The sequence below is a fragment of the Pimephales promelas genome, chromosome 13 (assembly GCF_988280905.1).
Source record: "Pimephales promelas chromosome 13, fPimPro1.hap1.1, whole genome shotgun sequence".
Classification (NCBI taxonomy): domain Eukaryota; kingdom Metazoa; phylum Chordata; class Actinopteri; order Cypriniformes; family Leuciscidae; genus Pimephales; species Pimephales promelas.
In genome coordinates, this window is record NC_142781.1 from 23,456,849 (window position 1) to 23,479,400 (window position 22,552).

Sequence of the window (22,552 nt, forward strand, 5' to 3'; positions counted from 1 at the left end):
AAATTGATCAAACGTGACTTTTTCATTGTTTCAGGATAATCAGCATATTAGATTGATTTCTTAAGGATCATATGACACTGAAGACTTGAGTAATGATGCTGAAAATTCAGCTTTGACATCAAATTACACATGTAATGACATTTCACAAAATTACTGTTTTTAGTTTATTTATTTTTACCAAATAAATTCAGCCTTGGAGAGCATAAGAGATTTCTGACAAAAAAAAAAAAAGTAATAGAAAAGGTTAAAAAAAAATCTCGCAACCTTAATGTTTGAATGGTAGGCCTAGTGTATATTTAATTACTCGTACTTAGTGAGGCTGGCAGTGTCGTGATAGTTGTCCTGAACAGGTGTTCTATCTCTCTTGTCTTTACCCTCATCCTAAAAGCCCTCATGTCTGTCCAGCTAAGGATCCATCAGCACTTCCTCTAAGCTGATATCATGCCTGTCATCACCTGAATCTCCACCGAGACTCTTCCTGTAACAGACCTGCATATCGCCACACAAACACACAGAATGACTACCCAAAACAGAGGGGGCAGTTCAAAAACTGTCATTTCACTTCCCGTAAAACAGCACAGGCTGTTTTAAAAAACTCAGCATGTTTGAACATCAACAGGCAACTGTAAAATAAGCATAAAATACCCTTTAAAAGTCATTAGAGAGACATTACAGTCTGAGGGGCGGCGTGTCTTTGATGCCCGTGATTATTAGTGTGCAGTAAAGCCCAGAAGAAGGGGTTAGGTTAGGTTCATGTCTGGGATGCAGGTGATTTAGTTTCTCCCAGTAGGAAGCCTCTGGCTCTCTGACATGTTTTGTGTGACCTTCCATGGGCCAGAGTATCATTAATTACTTGCTGAACTTTTACAGGACGGATCAAAGGTGGAATGGAATTGAACTGACATGCGTTTGGGGTTTGTTATAAGTGTGTTAGAACTAGAGGTTGGATTAGCTATAAAAAAAAAAAAAAAAAAAAATCTCACCACATGTGTTGATGCCAAATTTAGTTGTTTTTCAGTTTTAAGTGCCCATCCAACTGTTTTGGGGAGGTTTTAGCTGTGCAGATATAACAATTCAGTTGAGTGAGGGAAAGCGAGAGAGGCTTTGCAAAAATCCACACCTCAGGCCAGCCATCTGTTACTGAAGCGGGGGGGAAAAGAAAAGAGGTTTGTTCTGACCAGTCACCCCTCTTCTGTTTTCACACTCTGTCTATCAGAATGTATCTACTATTAACAGCTGGCCATTACCTCAGGCTAGGGTTCTGCTTCGTTAAACATCTGGATCTTGCTTCAGGGGGTTAAGATGTTTTGTGGGCCTCATATTAGGCACTTGAACCTACTAGGTGTGTAATCTCATTTATTGTATTTAATTTTTAGCCAATAAATAGGACTTTTAATAAATGTTGTAGGTAAGAGTAAATGAACAAATCATATTTAAAAGTTTGTGCAATATGTATTGTGTTGTGTTCCTTTAAACCCAGTAAAATGATCATCAATGCAGCATTATTTTAATAAAATAATAAATCTTTACATAAAATGTGTAAATTTTACATTTTTTTTAGAGCAAGTCTACAGAATCTAACAGTTCCACTAAAATATTTACTTTACTTAAAGTAAAGAAATTACTATAAAATATCTACTAATAGTGCCACTCAGTTAAAAGAAAATAAATAAAATATAATCATTATTTTCTGCAGATTCTTTCTGTAGGAAAACTGTCCTGCCGTGCATTTCCTGAAACCATCATTAGCCAACTGGTCGCAAGTTCTGTCGTTATCAGCATAGTTCAAAGAGTCTGTGTTTCCCAAAACCATTGTTCCAACGAACATTCGCAAACAGCATCGCACATTTGTGTGGTTGGAACTGGAGCTTTCGAACTGTGGTAAGAATTAATTAGATCTCAAACAGTTTCATTAAAACAAATTATTACTCCTCCACGTGCGTGACGTCATTAACCAATGTCATTTGAACACCACTTTGTGACAATATGGTTTCGGGAAACATTCGTGACTAGCTAGCTGATTTCTTCAACGATGCATCGTACTATGGTAGTTAAGCAGCGAGTTATGTCGTTGTATGGGAAACGCACCCCAGTCTAGCACTTGTTAATTACCAGTCATTTGCATGTTGAGGCAAAAGTAGGCCAGAAGTTACATAACAATATGTCATGAGTTACTCCAATGAGCACTTCATATATTATTTAGAGTCAGAGAGGAATATCACCCATTAATATAAACCAGGGATTTGCATTTTCAATGTGTATAAAATAATTTGGGTTTAAATACTTGCAAATGATCCATTTATTCCATCTACCATCACAGCAATCATATAGTTGTGTTGTTTTACAGAAGCGGACTTTGAAAGCAATGGTGTTCCCACAACTTCATAAATAAACTGGCCCCGAGGAACAGTGTGAATGTGTATAATCAGTAGGATTGTGCTTAAAAATGCTGATGACTGTCTTTTCTATATATTTGCCCATATAGAAGCACAATGTAGTAGAAAGAGTGGAGAACAGAAGGGTTGGGTGGGGGATTGAACCTTGGCTATCCTAGAAGCCTTCCGGGGTGCATTCATTTGCAAAACACTCAGGGAATGGCTCATCCATTTCACCCTGGCCTCTTGCAGACCCCCCACTGGAGAGATGGTATCTTGTCACCTTAATAATGGCTGTGCATACAAAAAGTGGCTTGGGCTCCGCTGGTGCTTCAATTCAGTTCTGAAGGAGGGGGCATAGATAAACACCTAGAGAATGACTTGAATGATAGCACCAAAGGCCAAAGCTTTGCCTTGGGATTCACTTATCTGAATGGTAATAAGAAATGCAAACAGAACTGAGAGCACAAATAAAATCAGGCACCGTCTTCATTGCTCATGTGGAAAAAGAAATAGGAGCAGGTGGATAGAAGGGTCTTAAACCTTTGGAAGTCTAGTCAAGTCAAATCACTTTAAGCGCTTATACAATACAGATGGTTTCAAAGCAGCTTCACACAGGAACATAACAGATTAATTGATGAAATTGCCATCAAATAGGAAAAATTCAAATTCTGCTGCCAATAAAGTGTTATTATTTAGTTTATTCAGTTCAGTTCAATAATAATGTAACGCGCATCAATTATGAATCAAGTTCAATTCAGCTGGTATAAGCAGCTCTACACAAAACAAGTGTTGTTCGTTATTCAGCTTGAGTCAATTCAACGAGTTCAATGTGTCAATTTTGCATAATGAATCAAATACGAAACAAGTTCAATTCAGTGCTGTGTGTCAGTGCAGTCAAATCAATAATATGCTGAATATTAAGTGTCTTTTAATCCCCATCTGCATGTGACAGGAATGGGGACCAGATTTATGATTCTAGGCTGCATCAGAAAGTCATCAATCGAACATTTTAAATCCAGCTCCTTCTGCTTTACCACTACGACTCTCACAGAAACGACGTATCAAAGCTGGTCTCCAGAAAGTCCTGGGACACGAGCTGCGTCCACATGTGGCCACTCTGATTCTGACTGGTTTGATTGGCCTCCTGCCTTCTTGAAAGCTCGCTGGATCAATTTGTAAGCAGGCAGGAAACACCCCTGAGGAAATCAAGTTTGGACTAATGAAATCCACGGCTATCAAAGGCCTCCCCGCTGCTCAGATACATGCATACACAATTGGGGAAAAGAGCAGCTGCTGCAGGTGACAGATAAACCATATATGCATTCAGCATTTTCAAACCTGACTTGTCAGTCCTTCATAGACACACACATATCCACTTAATTACTGAAAGATATAAATATTTAATATCAATTCAGTGAGCAGCATGCTTAGTCATATCTCGTGAAACAGGCGAGGGAACTCCACGCATTTTGCCAAACGAACAATCGATGTTGGCCCCGTGAGCAGAGGGGTCCCGGTGAGCACTATCCCAGCATGCACTCAGGCACACACCACACTGACTGAACTGTGTTAAACCTATCCCTGAGCCATCCAACCAAAGCCTTTTAAATCTGAACAGAACAGAAGATGTGTGTTGTATGAGGAGTTAGAAATGAATCAGTTTATTCTGGAAGGATGCATTAAATTGATCAAAAGTGACAGTAAAAACATTTACAATGTTACAAGTCAAGTCACCTTTATTTATGTAGTACATTGAATAGATTGTTTCAAAGCAGCTTTACAAGGATAAACAGGACAATAATGATTTAATGATGGAACCAGAGATCATTTTCGGATAAAACAAAACAAAAACATTGTCATTGTTCAGCTCAGTTCAGGTCAGTTCAGTGTTGATTTAGTTCCGCTCAATAACAGTGTAAAAAAACTGTTCCTGAGTTTGCTTTAATAAAGAAAGTGTCATTTCTACTTTCATCTTCATTGAACCACCCCGTGACATCTATTTCTAGCAGAAAATATTTATATTTAAAAAAAAATGCTGTTCTTTTGAACTTTCTATTCATAAAAAACGCAGGAAAACACGGCTGTTTACACGGAAACGATTCTGAAGAGAAAACGCAAAAGTGGCGTTGCGTTATCACTTTTTATTCTGCGTTTAGACAAGCGTTTTGGGTGGGAAATTCTGTGTGCATATGGTCACGCAAAAGTGTGTGAAATGCAATGTAGTATGCACTCCAGGTGGCTAGGTGGCAATGGTTAGCACTGCCACACAACAACACCAAGTCCGCGCGCCTGCGTACAACCTTCACTGTCAAGCAGACTTTTGCGTTTTTACCCTTTACACGGGAACACGACGGTGGAGCGTTTTTAAGATTTCCACTCTGGAGGGTGGTTTCAGTTTTTTTGCGTTTTTAAGGCCGAAAAACGTTGTCTCCGTGTAGACGAAAGGCACATCCGATAAAATATTTTTTCGTTTTCACCCGCGAGCGTTATCGTGTAAACAGGGCCTAAGTAGCACAACGGTTTTCAACATTGATAATCATAAGAACTCTTTCTTGAGCACCACCGAGAGTAAAGAAAATGCTTTTTTAAAATGTAATAATTTTTTTATTGTAATAATATCTCATAATATTACTGTTTTACTGTATTTTGATCATATAAATGCAGTGAACATGGAAGACTTCCAACACAAGTGTCTGTCTAGCAAATGTAATGCAATTGTATTTTCTAGCTGTAAACAACTAAACACATACTCATAACAGTAGTTGCCAATTATTTTGACTTCAGAGTTACTCCAGGTGGCTAAGCACACAAACATAAACTCACAACCTGATCCTGACTCTGATTAAAACAGTTTTGAGGCACTTTAGGCGGTTTAATTTTATATAGCACATGAAAATGCGATGCTTTTTTATCTTTATGCAATATTTATGTTATCTTACTGAAAATATAAAACAATTTCTAATGACAAACTAACAGTGCTTTTCCTGCTTTCAATTAAGTAAAGGTGTGTATATCAGCATATGACCTTGGAGTGTGAAAATAACCATTCAGAATAGTGAATAAGTATGTGGCAAGTTGACAAATAATATCAAGAACACATCATATTTTTCTTTACAAATGCATAAAATGAGTTTTGGATAAACAACATCACGGGCGGATCATCTCGTACATCATCTGAAGAGAAATGATTAGGGAAACAGCCAATACCTGCACACATCAGAGCTCAAGCTACGATAAGAGCATCACTCCTTCACAACAGTTCTGCGCTCTGCTCTTTGATTTGATTCGGAAACGGTTCCTTATTGAAGATATGATCAAATGCGGATTTATTTAGCTTTCTCTCCTCAAGCCGTAGAGACAAATCCCACTGCACATCATGCAAATGGAACCCTACAAATGCTTGCACAATTCTTCCTTAGCTTATCTGCTGTGAAGCAGGCCAGGCCAGTCTTATCCACTACTATATACATTCAATATTTATGGAGAGAAACGGCCACAACCAATGTTTTCTTTTTTTACTTTCAGTTTCTGATAAAACAATGAGACAGACCATGAAGCTCTCATCAAAGTCTGTTTTATCAAGAGAGACCACTGACCAATTGAGTGAGTTGACCCCTATTGCCCTGGATTTATAACCTTATGAATACAAATTCGGGATACAGTCACGGTCTCTCAGCACACCACCTGAATTCTTCATGCCAGATTCCCTTTAAATAATCGTAACATGTTCACTATGGCTTTAGACCACCAGGTTCAGATCTTTTCAGTTACAAAACCTCAACCAAGAACAAATGGTATAGTGAGAAATCTTCATGCATCTGGGTTCAGGTGTTTCCATATACATGTATATGAACCATCTGCAAAGGCCCGCCTCCCTCATAGACCACAGACCTGCTTAAAAGAAACCGGATATGTTGTAAGAAATACTGAACAATATCCCCCTCCTTGAACACAATCACAGTTCTGGGAGCCAGACTAGCTCTTCTCAATGACAACTACTGAAGTCCTGCCCAGGCAGATACGGCATGTGTGTGAGAGAGTAAAACACTGAAAAAGAATTGAATAAAGAGAGAGAACGTGTGAGATAGAGGCTTGGTTTGTACGATCGTGTAAAACATAAACCATTATACAACTACATTTTTTTTTGTTTGTTTGTTTGTTTTATGTTATTCGTTTGAAAAATACTGTAAAACATATACCCTACATTTTGGGATGACCTATGTGAATGAAACCATTTCTAAACATTCATTGCGAATGATTCACTGCCCTTAATTCCCTGTCATTATTTCCATTAAAGCGAATTTCCATAATGTCCGATTCACAAACAATTGACTCTAAGCGGTTCTTTTTAAAAAACCAGGACAACAAGGTTATTAAAAATATTCACAACACAATGTTGTTGCATAAATTAATGACTCAAATTCCAAAAACAATAAATAAACAAGTCATTGGATATTGTTTAGTAGACTTGCTGCAGTAGTCGGTGTTAAGGCTCTGATATACTGATGGCGAAGTTCTTTTCATTCTTTGTTAAGGGGTAAAACGAAGTTCAATATGTGTAACCAGCTGTTAATGTTAGTGAACATCTGATGCCTCCCACACTGCTAAGATCTGCGTTTAGATGAATATGTAAATATGTGCGGCACGCTTTCCTCTCAATAACAAAATTGAGAAAACAGCAAGAATTCATAAAGCATAATAAAAGCATCTGATCGTGATGAAGAGCAATGCGAACGTGTTCGCACAAACTCTGCAATTCGGCACTCTAGTAAAGTCATGTTACGTTTATTTATTTATCATTTTATACAGTAGATTGCTTAAAATCAAGCAGCTTTACCGTATTAAACATGAGAAACAGTATCAGTGTCTTGTTTCATCAAAAGTGCAACTTCATTTTCTACTACCGGACCAATGTACGCAGAGTCGCAGCAGAAGTCAGATTTCACTTATAACGTGAAGAGAGTAGAAAAGATGACTGATAAGATGATGGCAGAGGATCAAGATTAGCCTAACTGGGTTTTATAGGGATCTATAAACAAGTTTATAAAAATAAACATTTTATTATAATTATATTATCAAATTATAATATAATTTTAATCCGAGTTTCCCAAACTGGGGGATCGTAAGGGAGCTGCAGTGGGTTTGTAAGTTGATAAAAAGCTAATAAGCCATAAAAATGCCAAATTAAAATAAACTATTTCAAAATAAAAGTACCAAAATAAAAATAAAAATCTTAAAAATAGTAGAAATATTTTATTGTTTATAAGTCATATCAACCAACATCAGAGAACCAATATGTGAAAGTGTTGTTAAATTTTAACCTAAAATCTCAGTGGGCACTTCAAGTAAATATTTTAAAGCAAAGGGGTTAGGCTGACAAAATATTTTCCATGTATACTTTATGACCTAGTTTTTCGATTTGATCAATAACGTAAACCAATGCCAACGCTGTTTGTTTATAGTAGCCAGTTGGTTCAATGCTATTTCGATTTTTATTATTTACATAAGATATTTACATTTTACAGGAGCACATAACTTTCGCCCGTAAAGGTAATGGGAGTGAAATTTCCGGACAACATGCACTACGCAGTTTAGCCTGGCCCAACTAACCAATCTGAGCCCATTGCCTGTTTCTGAGGGAGTGGTTTCATAGAATCAGGAAGTCAACCGGTCGTTCAAAAGACAGAGGAGAAAGCGGCTTACAATAAAGGTGAAATTCATGAAAAATAAGGCTTAAAAAAAACACGAAGACATGTTATATTGCACCCGATAAACACAATCACAAAAATTTGCTCCAAAATCAGTGCAGAAAATGTGAAAAACAGTCCACCCGGGCCTAGTCATGGCCCAGAGAGCTCTTTCTCTCCGTCTCTGCAGGGGACCCGTGGCTGACTTACGGAGCATTGATTTCCATCATCCCCCACAGCAGAAGGCTCAGGTCACATCCCAGCCTGCCCGAGCAAGATAACAGCAAATAAAGTGAGAGCAAGTCGCCAGAAAAAAAGAAAAAAAAAAGAAAACCTGTGATATTGCCTCAAATTGACCAGTTCCAAAGCTGTGTGTGTGTTTGTGGATGAACAGTGTCTGCGGAGAACACTGTGTAGTCTTTTTTCTCCTACTTATGTAGAGCTATGTTGTTTGTCTACATCTTCCCAAACATATGAGCTCTCTCTCTCTGAGGCATTCCATCTGATTATGAGTACTTTGCAATCTGCGACAGTTTGATTGATGCTCTACCTCCATGAGCGGAATTTTGAGCAGCGCCTCCTTGGAGCAACCCGTTATGTGTCTGCAAGCCAGTAACCTTGAATTTATGTTACCACGGCAACAGAGCTGGTCATGCATTATGGATTATCATTGAAATTCTACACCACCTACCTAACATAATAATGGGGGCTTGGGACTTAATCAAATCAGCTATTCTGTGTGAGTGCATGTGCCTTTGAGTGATTGTATATCATATTATTGGTATATGAATCTATTTTTACTTATGTTTGTGTTAGCAACACATTTTTTGTGTCTGTTTAAATGTATATATGCTGACAGTCTTTCCATATAATACACAGATGAAGTGTGGATTGAGAAACCGGTTTATACTTTGCACCAAAGAGTCTAAAACTATGACCTACCCTATAAAGAGGATCCTTTGAAAGAGTACATTTGGATTTTTTAAACAGTCGCTTATGTGCTCCATGTAAAAAAGAAAGAAAAACGAAACAAAAACATACTGTACAGTATGAGTGCAACACACATCCGGTCCATTCAGCACACAGCAAATTCTAGCACATATTCTGAGTCTCATCATTGTCTCAATGCAGAGTTTATAGCCCTTGCTATTCCCAGATTTGTACAATACCATATAATGTAACATCACCATAAGGGCCTCTTTACACTCCATGATCCTAGAAACATATGAAAACTGGAAACTGGAAAAGACAATACAATGCTGAACATACATTTTAAATGGCAGGACAGAAAGCTCTCAGACTAAATCTAAAATATCTCAAACTTTACCTACAAAGAATGCTAGTACACAATGTGGTGGTGATGACACTGAGGGAATTTATCACTTTCTGGAAAAAACAAAACAAAAACAAATTCTCCTGTGATTTATGTCCACTGTTGCACGTTATATGAATCACAGGAAAGTGTGAAGATAGTTTTTAGGAGTTTATTTCCATAATGTCAAAAGTGTTCATAGGTAAATAAACACTCAACTGACAGTGATCTTCACTGTATTTCCTGAAGAAAATAATAGTGTAGTACGTTCTCAGTAAAATACCAGAGATGCTGAGTCACTGAATTTAACAAGGGTCAATTTGGCCATGATATAAATGCAGATTCATACAACTTAATACGTTCACTCCATCCGTGCTTAAAGGCTGTAATTACTTTAATGTACCGTATTGAGTAACGTACAGCAGGCTTAATCTTCCTCTGCCAGGCCTAAATTAACACTGTGAATCAATGTAAGAAGAACAGCGGTTCTTTGCTGTCTCTCTGTGAAGGCTCCTCTATTGTTCATGTCACACTATTGACAATGAATCAAGCAGCGAGGTTCATTACGGAGGCACGGAGACAAAAGACGGAGGTGTTATAACTTCATAATTAAGAACTGGAAGCCATCTGACAGCATGGGATGACGTAACCCCACGAAACCCGAAGCTGTGCAGTCTATGATTTATAGCACATGTAACAAATTGCAACACAGAATTTACATAAGACATGAAGAGTCGCAGGGACACCGTCCATTTACACCTTTAATTAATCACAGTATATTTAAAGTAGCTATTGTTCTGGTCTGATAGAAGTGCACCCTTTATAGCAATTGTCAATACAGTAACTGCTTAATGACAAATAAAATATTAATGTGCAAAGACAATGTGAAAGATAACGACTACAATAATGACAGCTGAGGTTTGGGAGGGAGTGCGTGGGACTTTGATGCCTGATTAAGCAACTATATCAGTCCCTGTCTCTCGCCTGTCATGAGACGCTCTCTTAGATTCCATTATAAACACAGTGTGGGAAGATAAGGCCAGATCTGCCGGGAGAGCCATTCTGTGTAAAAACACACCAGGCTTTGGTCAAGGAACAGGCAAACAAACTTGTTTATCCTATATAATTAAAATATGATAATGTGTCATTTCAACTGAATATATATTTATAATTAAAGACAAATATAGATGATGTCAAATAGACATTTTTTATTTAAAAGCAGAAGACTTTTAGGACTTGGACTGCTATGTTGTGTATGTTTAATTACCACCTGTCAGTCATTTGGTTTGTCTTTCTGTTGTTCAGTCCCTTGTTAGTTATTGTCTTATGTAAAGTGTTGTGTTAATCCCGTGTTTATCATTAAACTTCCTAAAAATGCCTATCCGTGCATGTTGCTTGTCCAGAAATGCTACAAAAACAAAGGATACAGTAACATAAAGGTTAGCTTTGATGCTATGCTATAGATGACGATGCTTTCATTAACCTGGCAATTGAAAGAGCAGTAATTGATTTTAAATATTAAATTTGAAAAATGAAAATGGGAAGATTCTATATTTTTATTCAATAAATAAGTAAATAAAAAGCTGAGAAACCAGCTAAATACATTATCATTTAGATTAGTATATAGATTTGAGATTTCTTTAAAATAATATTAATAATCTTTTTTTTCTTTTAACATTTATATAATTATTCAATAGGGAATTAGAAGACCTATATCCTGCTGAAAAAGAAAAATCAGCCTATGGTGGTTTGCTATGCTAGTTAATATGGTCTCCCAACCTGGTCAAGCTGACACCCAGACCCCTTTAAAATAGTCTAACTGCCCTGGAAAGCTTTACACTCTTAAAAATAAAGTTTACAAAATTGGGTTTCACAGCGATGCCATTGAAGAACCATTATGGATTACCACAAGAATCTTTCAATTAACAGTTCTTAAAGGAACCTTTTTTCCCCTTAGTGTTTCATTATACCCTCTTAAGGCCCTTGTACACTGCCTCCGAAACTTTCGTCCATCGTATCGGGTTTGATTTTCTGCGTTTTTGCATCCGTGGCAAGCAGTTTGAATGGTGTTTTGACAATTCAGAGCCACTGAATCACGAATACAAAAAAAAAAACGCATATGAAAATTCCGGACTCAGTGTGCAAGGGCCTTCTTCATTAGCATCTGGTTCCATGAAGGACCTATAACATCCATAGAACCTTTCCACTAGACATAAGGTTCTTTAGATTTAAATAATCTTCACACTAAGAAATATATATATATATATATATATATATATATATATATATATATATATATATAAAGAACGTACATACAGCATGCATACATATGCAGTGTGTATATATATATATATAAAATGTCACTGACATCTGTATATAAACTTGGAACTAATGTTTAAAGGTTTGTTGGGGAACCCATTATAGTTTTTCTATTCAGGTTTCAGAAGAAAAGCTGTGTGTTTCCAAACTATAGTTTCAGTGAAACTTGCTATTTACTTCCACACAAATGAACGAGACATTACCATTCAGAAGATATCTGCAAGCATCTGTGTGTAGTAGTTTTTTTTTTATTTTGAATCACCATTTTGAACCAGACGTACTCTTCTGAGTTTCCATCTAATTGTCAGGGGGAAAAAACACAGCGAGACAGAACGACAAAAAAGCAGTGATTCGCATTTTCTGTCAAACACTGGGTGCTGTGCAAATTAAAAATTGCTTGGTCAAATGAGCTGCTCTGTCTGACTGAGGGCTACACAATTGGTGGTGACAGGTCCCGAGCAGAACATGTCAGAGCAGTAATGGCGCTAAGGTAACCAGATGGCTGGTGATGGATTTGGCTGTCTGAATCTATTCCTACAGCCCAACCGCGCTAACTACACGTTGGACTGCTGCATATTCCCCCATAATTAGCTGCACATTTCGTCTTGGCTCCTACATGACATTCAGAAAAACACCGTGCAACGGTGCTGATAGAATATTTTGGAGGTGCAAATTAAGGTTCTGACATGTCATCTCCGAGACGGGGAAAAAGATGCTGCAGTGCAGCGAAATGGTTTTAAACAGAAAGGTTCTTATTTACATACTGTGCGTACACAGCGACATAAAAAAAAATAAAGTCAATTCCAGGTTTGTCAGAGTTAAATTGGAAATTCCATCTGTATCATTTAAGACTTGTACTGATGAGTTTGAACAGATGAGAGCAGAATGCACAAGAATAAAGTGCATTACGAATGAAAGTTCAATTGAAAACATGCACATCTCTTAACTCCATTTGGGTTCTGCTTTTTACATTTTAACCACACATATAGCTATAATTTATTTGGAATGAACGTCCCAATTGATATTACACTATACTAAACTATTAGTTCTATCTATATAAATAATTAAATCACACTGATATAATAACAGTGGAAGATGCAGCACAAAAATATAATGTCAGAATCTTGGTTACACTGTTTTTAAAGGTCTATTCTATTTTTAATTAATTAATCAAAAATGTTTCAATTTAATTGAAACCTATACATTTTTAACATTTTTTAATCTTAACATAAACACATTAAAAGAAATGTCGCATTTACCTGTGCCCTGTAATATATCAAGGCAAAAAAAAAAAAAAAAAAAAAAATCAAATTTTTACTTGCCCTGTCAAAGTTTTTGTTGTTTTTAACCCATGTAACCTTGTAAGCAATGCTTTAAGATTTTCAGGTAGGATATATACAGAAATTGAATAAAGTTATCAAACACTTCACTGTATCCTCAAATCTTAAATTAAATATGGATAAATCCTTATTAAAGCTATAAAAGTTATTCAGTCAAGAGCACTGAGTAATTTTTTCTACTTCTTTTGTCAGAAGGTTTATTAAGCTGCTGTCACTTTAAGACCTGCCGCACATGACGCAGATCTGACACATCGCATCCCAAATCTTGAAGTTTTTTTAAGACTCCATTTATTGAATTGCGCTTTACACATTGCATTCACTTGTCTTATTGCGCTTGAATGTTTAAAAGCATTTGTATGAATAAAAGTGTGATCATATAATGTAATACAAGCCAAAGGATGACAGAAAAAGAATGCTGTGTTAAATATTTTTAACGTGTTAAACTGAAAAAAATGTCTGACAATAAATATTTGCATATATTGTTTAAGTTTTCTAATAAAATTGTAAGAATTTGATAGCTGAGACATGTTTCGTTTCAAAACAAAGTACAAAGCTTATTAGTATTTATTGAATGGGGGGCACGGCACACTTTTTTTTTTCATGCATCAACTGAAAACAGCATAGACTAAAAGACTGATTCTTGGGACATTGGTTCATCAAAATGAGACTTGATTAAAATTGAGAAATCAATATTTTTAAACCAGCTTCCATAGGGAGGGGTGAGAGGAGAGGAGAGGAGAGGAGAGGAGAGGTCACACATTAATGCTCTGATATTCTTCTTGTCTGGCTGTGGGGTGATTGATGACCGCAGGTTCGAAGCGGTCTGAGATTTTCTCCAGCATAGCCAAAGACCCTTGAGAAGGTGGGGAAAAGGTCTGTATAGGAATGAGATTAAGGTCGACCACGAAAAGCCAAGACTTGACATAATGGTCTGGTTGATGTTCAAAGTCTAGTCTTGAATGACAAGGCAGAACACAGATTAAACCAACCTGGTTAGTTGGTCTATTTTGCTGGTTTTAGCTAGGCCCTTGTCAGCTGTCAACCAGGCAGATAGGCCATCTACAATACCTGAAGACCAGCTTATCTTAAACCAACAAACAACCTAAGGCTGTTTTAGTTACTTTTACCCCAGCATATAACAAAAAAAGTGAGCATGAACTGAAAAACCCAAGTAGAAATTGCCATGATCTAATAGGCTGTCATGCATGATTGATCTAATGGTGTTAGTATACTCATTCAATGACGTAAGCGTGTAGCAGTGCTCCTTTGACCCCACCTCTTCCATCTGCAGGGTCTCTTGGGGAAACATGGGCACTTGTAAAGAGCTTCAGCCTGTGGGAACCAACAGTCTCTGTCCCCGCTGGGTCTGTGAATTCTCTTGTGTAAAAAACACATTGGGCTGTTTGCATGTTTGGGTGCCACAAGTGAGTGGTGCCAGCAAAATATGTCTCATACAGCATAAAACCTGCAGGAAAAGGTTCTTTATAAATTTGGAAATTAAAAAAAATACCACTTGTATTATATCTGTATAACTTGTATCATGACTCAAATTGAATCTGCAGGAGACCACAGCCGCCTTGGAGTTCTCATGCAGTGATCCATCTCAGTGGTGTGTCTAGAAGGGGGGCACAGGGTGGCCCCCCGGTAAAGCAACAATAAAGAAGAATGAACTTTGTTCTATTGTGAGAGATTGGTTGATTGGTTAATATTTTGATCGTTTCCACGTGAAAAAAATAGAATCGCAACAAACGGGGGCTAGTCCGGGATTCTGACTGCAATATTTTGTCATTACACATTCTACAGGACTAGTTGTAACACATAACTAGCAGCTGTTTTGTATTTAGTTACAAAATACATTATATTGTCATACACTCTGACATATAACGATTCTTTATTGACATTTATGATTCAATGAGGAACCAATGCACAAAAGGTAAAATGAATCAAATGTTCTTTAGGGAACTCAAAATGGTTCTTCAATGAAATGGCTGCAAAAACAGTTTTGGAACCTTTAAGGTGTACATGTTTCAAACAAATAACCATCCTGATGGATCCTGTCAGATGATCCATGATCTGCCTCACTAGTCTGAAACAATCAAACAGCTAATGCAATTAGCATGGGAATTATATTTAGAGAGTGAACTACAAATGTTGAAGTAATGCCGTTTCACTACTGTGATTTCAAGGGCCCTGGTATAGTGAAGTTTAGAGCTGTCTGTATTTCAGGATAATTTACTATGTATGAGTGTATTTTGGCACCAGGCTATTTGTTGAACATGATGTTCCCATTATTTATGCAGGCGTTCCAAACAGAGTGCACTGGCAGAGTGTTGAAAATGCCCTGGCATCACAGGCCTTCATTAATCGGTCACATCAAACCCACAGAGTACTAAAAATACATCCTCAGCATGTCATGGCAGATGAGAAGCCAAATGGAAGCGCTTAATCATAGAAAAGTTTTCTTGGCCATTTTCATGACTGTGAATACAGTCGCACTTGCTTTTTCGGTTCATAAAACCGCAGTGGTCAAAAAACATTTTGTTTGAATTTAGCAGTCATTTGTGACACATTAATGAGATTAATGCCATTTTGTCCCAGATTTTTCATGAAAACTCTGCTTATATTGATAACATGAGTATATTGGGAGAAAATGGGCAGATATGGTGCACCATTATCTTGTAATAAATGTCGTCCATAAATGTCATGCTTTGTTTTAGGTTAAACAAAACATGATGTAATATCTATTTTTAAGATATAACTAAGTAATAAAATTGATCCTTCATTAAGCCCCGTCTCCTTTTGGTTACTGCTACTAATTCAGACAAACTTTACAGAACATTTAATAGAGATTAACTGGAAAAGAATGGAATCAATTGTAAAACTGCAAGTTTATCATTTTATCAGCCATTTATATTTAAAATTTAATTCACACCTTGCAAAAAATAAGGACACTTTAGCTTATATATTAAAAAGAGTAGGCTACTTATGTTTTTGGACACATATATTTATTGCAATTAAATGAAAATGTATGTGTAAAAGTTTACTATGTGTTAGGAAACCATCATAAAAGTGTACACTATTTAAGTACAATTAAGCAGCCTTTTATTTCATTAATATTATATTATCTGCAAGTATTTAAGTAATTAAGCACACTTTATTTTCGCAAGGGACAGCGTGAACTTGTTAAGAATTATTGAAAAATAAATACTACTTGTATTATGACTGGATACACTGAATCAGTATACATGGCTCAAATTGAAACTTTATCATATTTTGGATAGATTTAAACACATTTTGAAAATTATCCAAACACACAGATTTTTCTTATTAAAAATAGAGGATGGCAACAGCTTAGAAAGAACTGATCAATAACCTTTTTAAGGCCAGGCTCAGTGAAGTATAGAGTAAATTTAGATATGTGACCACCATACTAAAATGAGATAGTATGTGCTGATAATATAAGTTGAGTGAAGCATATCTAAATGTACTGTTATTACCTGAAATATATTGTCATTCCACATTCTACAGGACTAGTTGTAGCCAATAACTTGCAGCTGTTTTGTATTTAAGTACAAATTACATCATATGCGTATAAATGCAAATCACAAAGCCCACTTAAAAGCTTATGTTTCTCAGATTTTCCTAGTTTTTGCACACAATTCTATCTACGTGAGGCAGCTGGGAAACCCTGCCGTCAATTAGCCCTGGCAATGTTGGCCTCTGGCCTGCCTGAGGAACGAGGCTGTGCAGGTCGTATGTATCTGCTGTGTGACAGGAGCCTGGCAGTGAGGAGGATCAGTTGGCAGAGACAGTTGGCATGGCAGTGGCACAATCCCCTCTTGGCTGTCTGGTGTTGTCTGTGTGCCAACTCTTAGCTCTGCCCCAGAGACACCCAGAGGAGACAACCGTCCCAGAGCTTGCTATACAGCTAATGGAGAAACATAACCGATAGCCATCTTTCTGAAGGGAATCGGTTCTATCCTTCAGAGATCAGGGAGGCGGGGTAATTTGATCCATAGATAGTGATCTGCAACAGCCATGGCAAAACGAACATTACTCAAATGTACTGTATATGTTAAGCCTGGCTCGTACTGGCTAAAGAAAATTGGCATAATTTCAAACATTATCAAGTTGGCTGTTGGATAGAGAATGACAAGAAACTGATATGTTCACACTGCCCAAACAATCCAAAGGGTTTAACACATGGATCCAACAAAATCTGATGTTAAGCCGGGTGCACACTGTACGCTTTATAAGTTCTTCACGACTGTTGCTTGTCAGACTTTACGAACACGATCCCCGTTATAAGCCATGTCACACCGTAGGAACCTCAATTGCCAGTAATGTCATACTGTACGGCAGTCAAGACAGAGTCAAAACTCATGCACGCAAGTTGTGGAGCAAGCGGTTTGTCACTAATTGCGCTATCAGGTTCGGCACTCCAATTGCTTTTTGATTTGACGGTTGTGGTAGGAAAAGCCACATTACAGGACTGTGTGTCAGGACTTCTGACACTGCCAGAATGTAGGTAAAAATTTGATCATAACGATCATTAATCAACTTTCGGCTAAACTAGCGATAAAAGACTTCAGATTTTGGACTATGGTAAGAGGAGTCTTTTAAGATTCACAAAATTTGTCTAAGACGGGCAAATCATGGCCAAAATCGAATAGTATTCAGCCACTTTTGTAAGGGATGCATAGATGTGCAGTTTGTAATGGAAGTATACATTATATACATTTACATTTAGTCATTTAGCAGACGCTTTTATCCAAAGCGACTTACAACTGAAGATTAAACCAAGCGAGTCATCATGAAGAGGCAAAAACAACACAAGAAGTGCTCAAAATACAAAGTTCAGACATTGCTCGAGTAGCATAAGCCAGATAAGCAAGGATTTAAAGGAACATGATTATTCTTATATACAGTATATGTATATGTATCAGAAATGGATTGTCAAAAAAGAAAACAAGAGTCAAGATGCAGATGACAAAATGGATAAAGATCTGAATGCTAGCTTGCAGTTAATTGTAAAAAGGTGGTGGGTTTAAATTATTTGAATAATTGGAAAAGTCTGGCATACATAACCAGAGAGAAGTCTGTCATTTCACAGGAAGATCGAGTTGTGATATTTTGATTGAAAAATTTTTGTTTGTTTTTTCAAAAATAAAACTTATGAGATTAATATTAGATATTCAGAATACAATGGCATCAAATTTGAATATCAAAACATGCAAGTAGAGCATGGCTAAATGATCAAGACGAGTAAGCACACATTTGTACGTATGTACAGAGTGACCCACCCCTTGCTTTGCGACACACGACACTTTTCTTTTGCTTTTTAAGAAGAAAAGAGGGTGGATGCAGAGCAAGCAGCAACCGAGGGAGAGCGAGAGAAAGAGAAAACCACAAAGCGTCCTTTATCTGTCTCTGGATTGTACAAACACTGCTTGCCCCCACAGAGGCTCCACTCCTCTAGGGTGTGGTTAACCTCTCCGGGTTACCCACCGACCGACTCTCTAATAAGCATCTCACAAAAGCCTGGACTGTCCAAAGGGGGGGAGAAGAAAGAGAGAGAGAGGGAGAACAGGGAAAAGAGCTTAAGGGAGGGGTAGAGGGGCAGATGCCAGACACAGAGAGAGGAGCAGATGGGGCTTGATGAATCCTGAAAGGAAGGAATTGAAACCCGCTGAAGTTGCCAAAGCGGCCAGCCACAATTATCGCTGTGCCTTTGGGTTCATTGTCAATTAGAGTGGCGGTTGCGCCGAGCAGCAGCTGTGGCAGATGGCGGGCTTCCAGGAGGAGGAGGAGGAGGAGGAGAAGAAGGCAGGGAGAGGAGATGGGACCCGGGCCATCCCCCTCGAGGCACTCACTCCCTCGCACTCTTTTTCTCTGATAACATAGTGCTGAGTTTGAAGGCCTGTAGGCCTCATATCACAGTTACAACTTCTCTCGGCCTCCCCTCGAGACTGAAAACTCACTCCCTTTGCCTAGCACCTGCTGGGCAGCATTGCTGGGTCATAGAAAGACTCATATTTAAAATATGCAAGCTACAGTTTTCACCACTGCAGCATTTTACAGTAGCTTATGTAGTGGCATTCATGTTCTACACAGTGCAAGCAAGCACACAATGTGATAAAACCAGCTACTGGATTAAAGGGACAGTTCACCCTTAACAAGTACAATTATGTCATTATTAACACACTCTTAATCTGTATGCTTTTATTTTAAGGAAAAATTTGAAGAGTCTTCATAAGGCACTTTAAATAAAGATGAAATGGCTTAGTGCACGTAATTTGAAATAAAGAAATAAATATATCAATAACTGTGAGTCAGTAAGATAAAAACTGGTTTATGAATTAATCTAAACTGGATCAAATGGTTCACTGATGTGAATCAAAATGAATCATGTGGTTCATTAAATTGAATTAAACTGGATCAGGTTTACTGTAAGAACAGTCAATTTCAAGAGTCAATTTCAAGAGTTTGACTCAAAATGACAGCTAGAAATTATAATTGAATAACTTAAAATGTTGATTCGTTCCTCATAAAAATCGTATGGCTCTAGAATGGTTGGAACATTGCACACGAGTCATTTGACCACTTTTATGTCTATTTTCAAGCTTGGAGATGTGGTCATAATGATTTGTGAAAGAGGAAGAAAAACAGGGGAGATTTTGTGTTCCACATGAAATTAAAAAAAAAAATAACAGCATGCTGTCTGGAGAAAAAAAAACATAGGATGAGTAAAAAAAGAGAGGAAGCTTTAGTTTGGGTTTGGGAACTACTTCTTTAAAAAAAAAAAAAAAAGGCCAGGCAGGCATATATCCTTGTGCTTATGGGTTAAACAAGCTCAATTTGTACTTATAAACTGTAACAACAGGAATACAAAATCTATATTTGTAAAATTGCTGAAGATATTACATTTCTGCTTGATTACCTCCCATGAGTTTTTCAGGAACATCACAATATTGTTATTATTCGTGAAGCGGGTGTTGTCTTGGACACAGAGAATTGCTGAGACACTTTTCACAGCCAGGCACAAACTTCCAATTCCGTTATCTATAAATATACCCTTCTTAACAGCAGATGCAGCCATTTAAATATTTTCCAGCGAAATGTCTCGGTCCCGCAGCACCAGCACCAGATTGTTTTTTTCCTGCAGAATGGTGAGGTGGAGGGCGGTGGACTAAGGAGCTTGTATTGTGTTGGGGTGAAATAAGGTTGAATCAGCTGAATTGGTAATGCATTGAATCAGCTTTGCTCTGCAGTGAGTCCTACTGTTGGGATTTGAGTCTTGACTCCCACAGAGTGAATGCTGAAGCACTGGTGCTCTCCCCTATAACCCTGCCACCTCTATGCTCTATAGCTGTTATTCATCACACACTCTGCATGTGTGTGCGTGTGTGTGTGTGTTTGTGTGGGAGAGAGAGAGAAAGCACAAGAGAGTATGTGCAGATTTGTTGATATACCATGTTAAGGCCAGGGCTGTGAATCAATTAAAAATGAGAATTAATTGCATGACATGCCAATGAATTGATCAAACAGACCACATATATACTATTGTTTAAAAGTTTGGGGTCAGTACACTTTAAAAAAAAAAGAAAAAGAAATCAATACTTATATACAGCAAGGATGCATTAAATTAACAGAGACGGTAAACATGTATAATGTTACACAATATATCTATTGTAAATAAATTCTGTTCTTTTGAACTTTCCATTTATCATAGAATACGGAATAAAAATAGCACAGTTTTCACAGAAATATTAATGAACACAACTGTTTTCAACATTAATAATAATATGAAATGTTTCTTATTATTATTAGCACCAAATCAGAATATTAGAATGATTTCTGAAGGATCATGTGACTGAAGTAATGATGATGAAAATTCAGCTTTCCCATTCCAAGAATACATTTAAAAAATATATAAAATATAAGATTAAATATAAAAAAATATATATTCACAACATTACTGTTTTTACTGTATTGTTTGATCAAATAAATGCAGCCTTGGTGAGTTTAAGAATTAAACATTAAAAAAAAAAAAATCCAACAGGTAGTTCAACAGCATATCAATACTGGCTAAGACAAGCCACCAAATAAACATTTATTCAAAGACTGCCTTATTGTGGTTGTCAAAAGCATTGAATGGAATGTTTTATTTCAATAACATTAAATAAGCTTACAACTGGCCTCCAGTCTACAGCTATCGGTCAGTTTTCTGAACCAGGTACAGAAAGTACTGAGATATTTTTGAATTGTTGGACGTCGTACAAGTGACAAGTTTAAAACTTTGAAATGCGCACTTCCAGACCGCTGCATACTGTTTCATTCTGTTGAGCAGAAACATGTTTTTTTGAAGCTGAACTTCTATTAACTTTACACGGTGTTGTAAAACGCTTAAGACAAGATCACAATCATCAAATGCATTTTTATAGTGCATGTTTACATAGAAAAATAATTTTAAAAAACACAAAAACACGTCTGGTATGATCCAGCCCTTAGGAGGCATAATTTATTGCCTTCATTTTAAAATATGCTTAATAGTACAAGTTAGCTGTTTGTATCTAATCACTGTATGTTTAGATGTCTTTAAATCAGTGTATGCAGTTAAAAGCACAGGCTCCCACTCAGCTGGCGTTAAGCCCCTCACTCTGTCTGTGGGCCCTCGGCCCCTGCCTGCAGATGGGAGTGTGCCCTGCTGCTGCTCAAGCCTGCAGGGGCCCATACAAACACATGCACACCCTCCACTCCAAGTTTCCACAGTGACGCCTGCACGGCGCTCCCCCCTCACCTCTCTCCCCGTCCCCTGCTTTGTCGTGCTTTTTCTTTGGGAGCAGGGCAGCTGATGGAGGGGAGGGTGTGGGTGACGGAGCAGCACTAAGGCTGGGTGGGGGTCAAACCCTCCATCTGCTCAAGAGAAGCTCACAGGTCATGGCTCACAACAATGGCCATTAGCAATGCTGACAGGAGGGTCAGGAGGCCTCATCGCCATGGAGACCGGGGCAATGTGGGCCGAGGGGTCTCGCTTTAGCCACTGCTATGACTGGACTCTTTTCATTAGCACAAGAAAGTGAGGTGTAAACTTTTCTAGGGACTTCTGTCTGAATGTCCGCTTCCTACAACCAGATGGCTAAAACAAGTTTAGTTTAGGATCCAAGTTTAAAGTCCATGTGTGCTAATGAAGAGAAATCATATGGACAGTTTGATAGCTTATTATTATTGATGGTGCAAATGTTTGTCTGTTATATATGTGATGATTGAGGCTTTGGTTTTGAATAAAGCCATAAACAAACACAACACCAGCGGTTCTAAATGGTTTTGCTTCAGGACATATTTTAGTTCTGGACACTGAGTGACAAATAGGACAAACAGGAATATTGACAATTTGGGTATTTAAATGTCTCTTGAGAATCTATGGATGTTATGCTCTTAAAGGGTAACTAAACCCCTGGTCAGAGCCTGACTCCACCCACTGGCAATATTTGAAAAATGCTGAAAAAGTGGGCA

The 22,552-nt window shown here is 37.6% G+C and overlaps 1 long non-coding RNA gene across 1 annotated transcript in view; it reads right to left on the reverse strand.

The window, feature by feature from the left end:
* LOC148976849 (uncharacterized) overlaps window positions 1-22,552 on the reverse strand; it is a 79,652-nt gene that overhangs the window by 7,396 nt on the left and 49,704 nt on the right. The window lies entirely within an intron of this gene.